The sequence below is a fragment of the Protopterus annectens genome, chromosome 11.part0, assembly GCF_019279795.1.
Source record: "Protopterus annectens isolate FY-2018-M chromosome 11.part0, PAN1.0, whole genome shotgun sequence".
In the NCBI taxonomy this organism is placed as follows: domain Eukaryota; kingdom Metazoa; phylum Chordata; order Ceratodontiformes; family Protopteridae; genus Protopterus; species Protopterus annectens.
The window spans coordinates 150,011,148-150,021,009 of record NC_056745.1 but is presented as its reverse complement, the minus strand read 5'-3'; the positions used below and the strand labels follow the sequence as shown (position 1 = coordinate 150,021,009).

The 9,862-nt window shown below is 36.7% G+C and overlaps 1 long non-coding RNA gene across 1 annotated transcript in view; it reads right to left on the bottom strand.

The window, feature by feature from the left end:
- LOC122815223 overlaps positions 1-4,751 on the bottom strand; it is a 127,717-nt gene extending 122,966 nt beyond the window's left edge. The window contains exon 1 of the long non-coding RNA XR_006366939.1: positions 4,446-4,751. This is a non-coding gene — a long non-coding RNA (uncharacterized LOC122815223). The remainder of the gene's footprint in view (positions 1-4,445) is intronic.
- Between the last annotated feature and the right edge of the window lie 5,111 nt (positions 4,752-9,862).

The window sequence follows — 9,862 nt, the reverse complement described above, 5'->3', positions numbered from 1 at the left end:
TATGGTTTCACTTCATAAGTTCGAATTGCTGAAATCTCGAATTTCAGCATTTCAAAACGATGAAGCTGAACCATTCACAATCCCGAAACCCACAATCACGAATCACACAATCATAAACATACATACACCACATAACACACACACCATTATACCCACAGCACACAAACCACACAACCCTGCACTAGATGTAAGCTGGGGGGCAAGCCCCCCTGAACCCCCCCATGCGGGGGGGGCTGCACCCCCCCCACCCCCCTACTTATATATACCAACTCTGAGATCGCACATAACGAAAAAAAAATAAATCACACCACGGCATTCTACACTTGCTCGCACACAAATACACATCACACATACACAAACACCAACACTCATACTTACACCTCCCTACTCTTACCCACACATACAACGTACAAAAACACACACATACACTCACTCACCTTCAATTCCAGACACCATACCAGCTAAACACCTCACATAACGTACCGGAAGTGCATAAGTGTGGATTCGAGATATTCGAATTCGCTCATATGCACTTTCGGCATTCTGCATTTTCAGCTTCATGGTCTCAGAGTGCTGAAATTCGAGACTTCAGCATTTCGAGATTATGAAGTGAAACCATATATATTATATATATATATATATATATATATATATATATATATATTTATATATACACTTGCAGATTCGCAGTTGGTTTTATTTATCATTAAGCTTGATTGGTTTTACTTCCGTGGCTTTTATTTTATGTTTCACACTTGCCATCTTTAGAAGAATGCTACTGTATCTGGTTCTTGGTCTTCCAATAGTGTTTTTTTCACCGTCCCTGGTTTAGTATAGTGAGTCCCCCAATGAATTATTTGTTTTAGCAGTGCTTAGTAGAAACTTATCACCAGAACGGAGGTCCCTTGTGTGGGTGTAGGGCAATAATATGTTTTTCAATGCAGGATACTGTTCAGGATAATATATTACTTTGTATGTCATAACCAGCTGAGAGTACGTTATGTAGTTGTTAAGCTCTAGTCAGTTTAGTTGCTTTAAGGTTTGGCAGTGGGAGACTCGGTGTGCAGTGCTGGTAGTAAATTTATTTACTTTGTTGTAACAGGAGGCTAGTTTGGTTATTAGTGTAGAGCTTAAGTTTGTCTGGACAGGTGAGGCATATAAGAAGGATGGAAGGAAATACAATGAGGCTATATTTTAATTAGTGCAGCAGAACTTGATATATTCAAAGTCAGGTTCCAGAACTTATTAGAGAAGAAGAAAGACCAACTGGGCTGAAAATACTGTAGCAAACATTTAGTAAAATAAAGTAAAATAAAATGGCTAAGGTAAGGACTCAAAGTATTTCCTTAACAAGATAAAAGTGCTTACTGGAATGGTTACTAAAGTCTGGATTCCTTGTATTGGAATCTTTGCCATTTTTTATTTTATTTTACAAATTTAAATATTTTCTGTTACAGCAACAGTATTCAGCACGTTATCATTTGCTAAAGCAATATTCAGTACATTCAAAGTCAAATAATTCAAAAATGTAGCTACCCTCTGAGGTGCCTGTCATCAAACATCTATGTATGCTTTGACATCTGTTAGATTGTATGGACTCTTTTAAATATTTTAATTACAACAGCAGTACAACAGTAGAACAGTAGTACCAAACATAGCTAAACTCAAATAATTTAAAAACTGAAACAGATAACAGTTGTACTGTAAGCATCTCATTATCTAGGTGGTATTTTTATTTTATTTTATTTGTCCTTTGCTGATCATGTTAGTCTCACTAGACTAGTGGCCTCTTTTTATAGGAGACACAAGATGGTATTTATACTACTATAAATATATATATGTATGTATATATATATATATATATATATATATATATATATATATATATATATATATATATATATACATACACACACATATATATATATATATATATATATATATATATATATATATATATATATATATATGAAAACAGGATCTGTGGAACCTAGTCGAACTTTCCCGGTCAACAAATGTTAAATAAATTAAAAAAAAAAAAAAAAAATATATATATATATATATATATATATAAACAGAATATATATCCATCCTTCTAATCACAGCCTTTTTTCCCCATTTTCCACATGGTGTCAAGGTGTTACTTCAACAGTGCCAATCATCTAAAGTCAAGGTTTACACCGCTGCGTGGCTAGCCCTGCCTTGGTAAAAGCCAAAACGAACAATAGGACACAACTTATATAGCTACTCTGTTGCCCTAGCATGTAATAAACTCTCAATGAGCATTAGAAATCTTCCCGACACACAAAGCTTCAAAAAAGCACTAGCTGAAACCTTACTAAAATCGCAGATCTGCACATGCCAAAACCCTAATTAACTCATTTGCTGTGCTTATTTCTCCACTTTTTCTCACTTTCCTATCCTTACACAAACTTCTTTCTATACTTCCTGTTTTAACTCAACTTATTCCCCTGCTTGCTCACCTGCACGTCCCCTTACTGTTTCCCTTCCTGCAATGTTTTTCGTCTAACCACCTTTAACTGCTGTTAGCGTTCTCTCCTCTTCTTGCAGTCATAACAATTATGTTTGCACCACAATCTACATAAGTTATTTGACATGTACTTAATCTAAGTGTGTCAGTCTTTTATTTTAAAAACACATTAATGTGTGTTAAAAATGCCTTGTAACTACTGCTATCCTCTGTAATTTGGAATCTGTATGTACATGCCCCCCCCTCAAAGCCTTCAGTGAAAATGGGCTCTTACTCAGTGAGACATACCCGGTTAACAAATGTCAAAATAAATAAATGAATAACTTTAATATAAAATAAGGACACGCTATTGGGAGCATGCTAATCTTTATAAAGGGGGTGATGATTCATGTATACTTTGCTTTCTGTTAATTAATGAGCAAAAAAAAAACCCCAGAAAATGTATGTTTTTGACATTTTTTAAATGCAAATAAATCTAAAATAAGGGTTCTAAAGAGCATAAAACTTGTTCATCTTTCTTTTGTCTATAAAATGAGTGCCATTTCTATATATTTTACCCTTAATTTTCCATGTCACTGAGCCAGAAATTTGAAAAATAAAATCAATCTTCCCATATTTAAAAAAAATGAATTTGATTAAGGTTCAAAACAAAAGCAAATGTCAACGATTATCAGTACAATATATGATTCTCTTTGAACTAGCTGTAAAATGATGGGTGTTTCTTTCACAATCATCTTCCACTGCAAATTAAGCAAGAACAAAAATCATATGTTTTGCACTTGCCATTTCTACACAAATAAATTGTCTTCATCAAAATACTAATACTAAAATCCCCCAAGAGAAAGCAAGTAAAATCCAACCTTGTCCCTTTACACAGCCTGCATAGCAAATCTAAATTGTCCATAGGTGTACACAGTGTGTGTGTGTGTGTGTGTGTGTGTGTGTGTGTGTGTGTGTGTGTGTGTGTGTGTGTGTGTGTGTGTGTGTGTGTGTGAGTCTGTGTGTGAGCATGTGTGAGTGTGAGTGTGTGTGTGTGTGTGTGTGTGTGTGTGTGTGTGTGTGTGTGTGTGTGCGCACGCTTACTTGCATGCAATATGAAATGAATTCTCAATATGAAAGAAAAGAAAAGAAAAAAACATCGCTAGTTTGAATGCCACTACTTACTTAGCCATCTTAAAACCAATAATTATTGTCACCTACACAATAAGATTTCTGCTCAGGTTACAACAGCACAAAAATTGCAACACTTATTGGCAGTTTTAGTGGATCAACAGGTAGTACACTTGCCTTTGGTACTGATCTCACATTTACCTTTCTTGCCCATAATGTTGTAAAAAAATATGTATATATATATAATCAGATATTTGAATGTCAAATGCTGTTTCATCAGACAGGATGCATGGTAGGGTGGGGTACAAAACATATTTGCCCATGTCAAAGCTGCATTAATCAAGCGAACAGTATGGCAAAAAGTCACATTAGGAGAAAATCCTGCATTTTATAACATATTCTTTCATACCTACAGTTACTGATGACCTTTGGACAATGTACTTGGTAACAAGCACACTGCTTAACAAAATATTTACTCAGCATAATAAACCACTGTGGAGCAGTAATATGAAATGAAAGAGTGAAGGTTAAGAAAAAAACAGATACTAATAAATAGATAGTATCAGTGCTGTGCGTGCATATTTTCACACACACACACACACACACACACACACACACACACACACGCACGCACGCACGCGCACGCACATACACACAGCCACACACGCACGCACGCAGGTAGGCACGCACGCACACACACACACACACACACACACACACACACACCATAGAGGCGCGCGCACACACACACACAGACACGCAAGCGAGCGCGCACACACACACACACATGCGTACATACACACGCACACACACAAAGTAATAGAGGAAAATAAAAACATCTTACCTCTTTCTGTCGTCCTTTGGGTATTCTGTATGAGAACTGATTTCTAGGTAATGCAGTTAGGCTACTATAGTCTCCATAATTATTATTGTTAGCGGCATAATTGTATAAGAAAACAAACTTTTGTATAAGAAAACAAACTTTTGCTTCATAACTGCATAGCCATACTATGTAGTATCAAATGTTTTGTCTCAGAATTTGTAAATGACTTGAATCAGCTTAAATTTAGATAAAATTTTTATAAAACATGCTCGATGTATAATTTAGCAAAAAAAAAATCTAAAACTGAAGAAAGGAACTAAGCAACCCCGGCAGTGTTATAATAATTTTGTTCTGAAAAACTGCAGTCAGATTATTATATAGTGGAATCATACTGAAAGTGAAACTTAAATTACATTTCCTAGAATGTCAGCACTGTTTCCAATAAATTGTTTGTTTTCACCGGTCACCTATCTTTTGCAAATTCATAGTCATATTCAGTTTATCAAAACATTGTTCATAGCAGCTTTTATATTAGCTTATCACAATACTTCCCATTTATAACCTGTACTGTTTATTTATACTCTTAAGATTTTTTGTTTGTTTTCTGTTCACAAAATTATCTTTAACATATGGCACAGGCATATCGTGGACATACCAACTACAAAACATTTGTGTCTCCTGTCCATTTCTTTTGTCTGCAGAATCTCTGAGACCCATAGATGGAAGCCCAGCAAGGGCAAATGTTAGTGCACCATATTTTTTCTTTACAAGGGAAAATAACAGTGTACCATATTTTTTTATTTGTTAATTAGATATTCTCAGCGAAAGTGTAAATCCTTTTTTGTCACGCATGTTCCAGGGAAACAAGGATTTAAATACTAGTTCATAGTCATGCAGTACATACCTCTCAACCTGTTAGCCTAAGAAATCTGGAAAAAGCCTGCCATAATGTGGATACAAATGCCCAAAAATAGGGACAGATTTTAAGTATTGCTCTTATAATCTTAGAAAGTTGCTAGAATAACAGGGTATGTATTAAAATCAATTTTCTAAAAAATAAGAAGTCTGAAACTCAAATGTACAACATTATTTACTAATTTCATTCCTCAGATCATCCCAGTGATTTGACAGAAAAACAAGAATTTTATGAGGAACAGACGGAAATTTTGAGGCAAAAATCTGGACATTCTGTGAAAATCTGGGGGGTAGTATATTTTTGTGCATATCTCCTGCTTTGCAGTCCATTTTCTCTATAAAACTGGTATACTGATTGAATGATTGCATAACATGTTCCCTGGTATTCATTTTCTATGTGTATTCATATTGTTCTTTGAGAGCTACCCAAATGTGGCATGGAAGTATCTTGGAAACACATACCCTATAATTCTGTGTGGGTGAAGCTCAAGTCCAAACTCTGAACTGTGTCTCAAATACATTGAGAAAGCTCTGGGATATGAAGTCCAAATGGACACTGTTTGAGACCACAGTAGGAAAGGTCGTGACAAGTGACTGTTGCCAAAAGGTGAACAATGCTTGTTTTGATGGTTAGGCAGACTCTTGTGAAGGAAGCCATTAAGTTAATGATAGAGGTCTTTTATGCAATGGTAGCAGGAGTTTTTTTGACAGCAGCCCTAAGAGATCCCAAAGTGAAGGCTCTTTCATGGGAAGAGTTGAAGAGGTCAATGATTTATGGGCAGCCTCAGAAGAGGTTCTGACAAACCATTTAATGACTCAAGAGAAGGTAATTTTCAGTGAGGGCAAAGAAATGCTGACATTTACTAGCAATTTTCCTGTCAGGTAAGAAGAACACTGTGCAGGAATCCTGAATGCAATGGACTTGCTTTCTTTAAAAAGAGCATTGAAGAAGCATTTGACAGGATCAATCCAATTCTGTAGATGAGGTTATGGTGAAAATTAAATAGTTCTGTAGAGACAAAGCAATCGGAGTGGATGGAATCTGTCGGAGAATGTTGAAAGTACTAGATACTAGTGGGCTGTTATCATTAATTTGTCTTTTCAGTGTTGTATAGGTGGTGGGGATAGTGCCTTTGGACTGACAACCTGGGCTGGTGTTTCTACATTGAAAAGGCTACTGAAGGGTAGGATACAGTTATAGAAGGATCAGACTTTTGAGCCTTGTGACATCCCTCCTCTGAGCCAATAATCAATGAGCCTCAATCCTCACCACTGACACTGAGGAATGTTCACTTAGAACACAAATGGATGCACACAATATTTTCAGATCTAGCTCTCTGCACCAAGCACACACAGAGTGCACACTCCAGACCTAGGGCTAGACTTTCTGTCCAGGCCCCAAATAAGTCTTTACCTTTCTCTCTGCAGAAATCAGTGTTCTGTGTCCCTTGTTCCAAGTAGCTGACACACACACACACACACACACACACACACACACACACACACACACACACACACACACACACACACACACACACACATATTTCGAGATTTGATTTTCACACATACCTGGGAAAGACTGGCACAGATTTACCAGATCTGCCACCTCCACCCAGACTATCAGGTAGATTCACTGCCACCAGCCAATGGTTAAGGTGTTTGCCTTACAAACACAAGGTGCAGGGTTTGAGTCTCACAAGGGATAATTGGCTAAGCTTAAAATGGCTCGGAAGAGCAGTTAGCTTAGTACTAATCTATGAACTTATAATGGAAACTGCTTGAAGAGGACACCTACAGAGAACAAAGCACCTAAAACGTTTATCTGTAAAGTAGACTGCAAAACAGGATACAAAGTCACTAGTTAAAGCAGTGAAAACAAAACACTATGGTCACTAGTCAGTTCCTGAAATTAAATTATATTGTAAATAAATAACTTGGGCATTATAACCCTTTTTTAAAGCAGCAATATTAAATCAAACCCAATATTAACATTAGATAAAACAGTCGATTGTAATACTTGAATTTACATAGTTAACAATGGCAAGATAATGAAAGTTAAATGCAAGTCCCAATTGCCTGACATAAAGCAAGTTTATTAATGTTGCATAAACATGAATCTATATAAAACAGTTGTATCAAAAATTAGTGCCTAAATAACAAGTGCACTTTGTACAGGGATTGCAAAGCATGTAAAAATGTAAATGCTGTTCATAATAATGTCTTCCATTTATTTCAAATTTTATAGCACAAACACTGACAGACATTTACTAAACCTAAACAAAGCAATAGTCTTACAATGAAAACAGACTTAGCATTAACACTTCTCCACATTTGAAAGCCACATTCACTGAAAACAGCATTGAAACCCACATTCAATGAAAATGCATCTGGCCAGTGGCAGGATAAGTTTAACTTTGGGTTGTTTTCAAATCATAGGCTCCTTGCACACATTTTTAGAACCATGCAAAAGTTCTTTGATTTCACCTTCCTGACTGTATTAATTATACTATATAATAATTAAATTATATCTCTTGTATAATTCAGCACTTGTTAGAGAGTGTTTTAAATTTATAGTTCCAAAATTTTTCCTTTAAGCAAAGAAACATATGAACCAATAATGACAAACTGTCCAAATGAGAACATTTCAACCATAAAAGGCCACTCAAACATCTCTCATTACAAATCTACATTATGTGGGAGTCGAACCTTCAGCCCTCTGCATCAAGATGCAAGCATGCTACCTACTGTGCAACTAACACTGCCTTAGAATTCTATCCCACAATAGTGATACCATTTGCTAAACAAAACAGTTGCACATTTTAAACAGACAGCATGTGCAGCAGTTTCTCTGGAAGCTCACAATTCATTGAAATGCACTTGAAAACAAATTCCACCTGCTAATTCCAGCTAGGACATTTCACACTCTCTCTCTCTCACACACACAGACGCAAACACCCACAACCTCTTAGTGCAATAAAGCTGGACAAAGCCTAAAATAAATAGGGACAGATTGTAAATATTACTCTCATGAACTTAGAAAATTGCTAGAAGAACAGGATTTGTGTTAGTATGCATTTTTCTAAAGAATATGATGTCTAAAACTCAAATGTCTGTTATTATTTAGCAACTTCAATCCTTTTTAGAAGGAATATGGGGCAAAAATCTAGACATTCTTCAAAAACCTATACAGCTGAGGGGTATGCTACACACACACACACACACACACACACACACACACACACACACACACACACACACACACACACACACACACACACACACACACCTCTCAATCTATTAGCACAAGAAATCTGGACAAAGCCTGTTATGTCAGGGACAAAGGCCCAAAACTAGGGACACATTTAGAAAGATTCTAAAAAACAGGATCTGTGTTAGAATGCATTTTCTAAAGGATATGAAAGTCTGAAACTAAAACACATCATTTAATAACTTTAATCCTTAGCTCAACTCAGTGATTTTGATTTGTCAATAAAAAAAATAATTTTTATGAGGAATAGACCAAAAATATAACAAAAATTTAGACATTCTGTGAAAATCTGTACAGTTGAAAGGTATGAAATATACATCCCCTACCTCCTTAGAAAGTGGATAGAAGAAAACAAGGTTTGCATTAGTATGCATTTTCTAAGGATATGAAGTCAAACTCAAATGTCTGCCATTATTTTCTGACTTCAGTCCTCAGTGATTTGCCAGAAAAAACAATTTTATGAGAAACAAACTGAAAATATGAGGTAAAAATCTGGATAATTGTGAGGTATGAACCCCCCTTACACATACTCCTAACCCGCTCTTACTTACACACAAATACATGCACACCTCTACCTCTCTCTTACAAACACACACACACAGACCTACCTACTTACACACACAGACCTATCTACTTCTTACACACACACACACACACACACACACACACACACACACACACACACACACACACACACACACACACCTTTAGCATACCAACATACACACACTTACCTTTAGCAAACACACACACACACACACACACACACACACACACACACACACACACACACTCACACACACACACACACACACACACACACACACACACACACACACACACTTACCTTTAGCATACTAACACACACGCACACACACACACACACACACACACACACACACACACACACACACACACACACACACACACACACACACACACACACACACTTACCTTTGGCAAACACACACACACACACACACACACACACACACACACTTACCTTTAGCATACTAACACACACACACACACACACACACACACACACACACACACACACACACACACACACACACCAGTGGTGGCTGGTGAGTTCAAATTAAAGGGGGGCTGCAGGAGACAGATGAATGGGTGGGGCCAATTGGAAGGGGTGTGGTCAACTAGAAAGAGGAGGAGCTATGCTCAAAACCACAAAAACTGGAACTTTAATTAAATACGCTGCCCTGGGTGCCAAACCATCATTATGAGAGTCCAA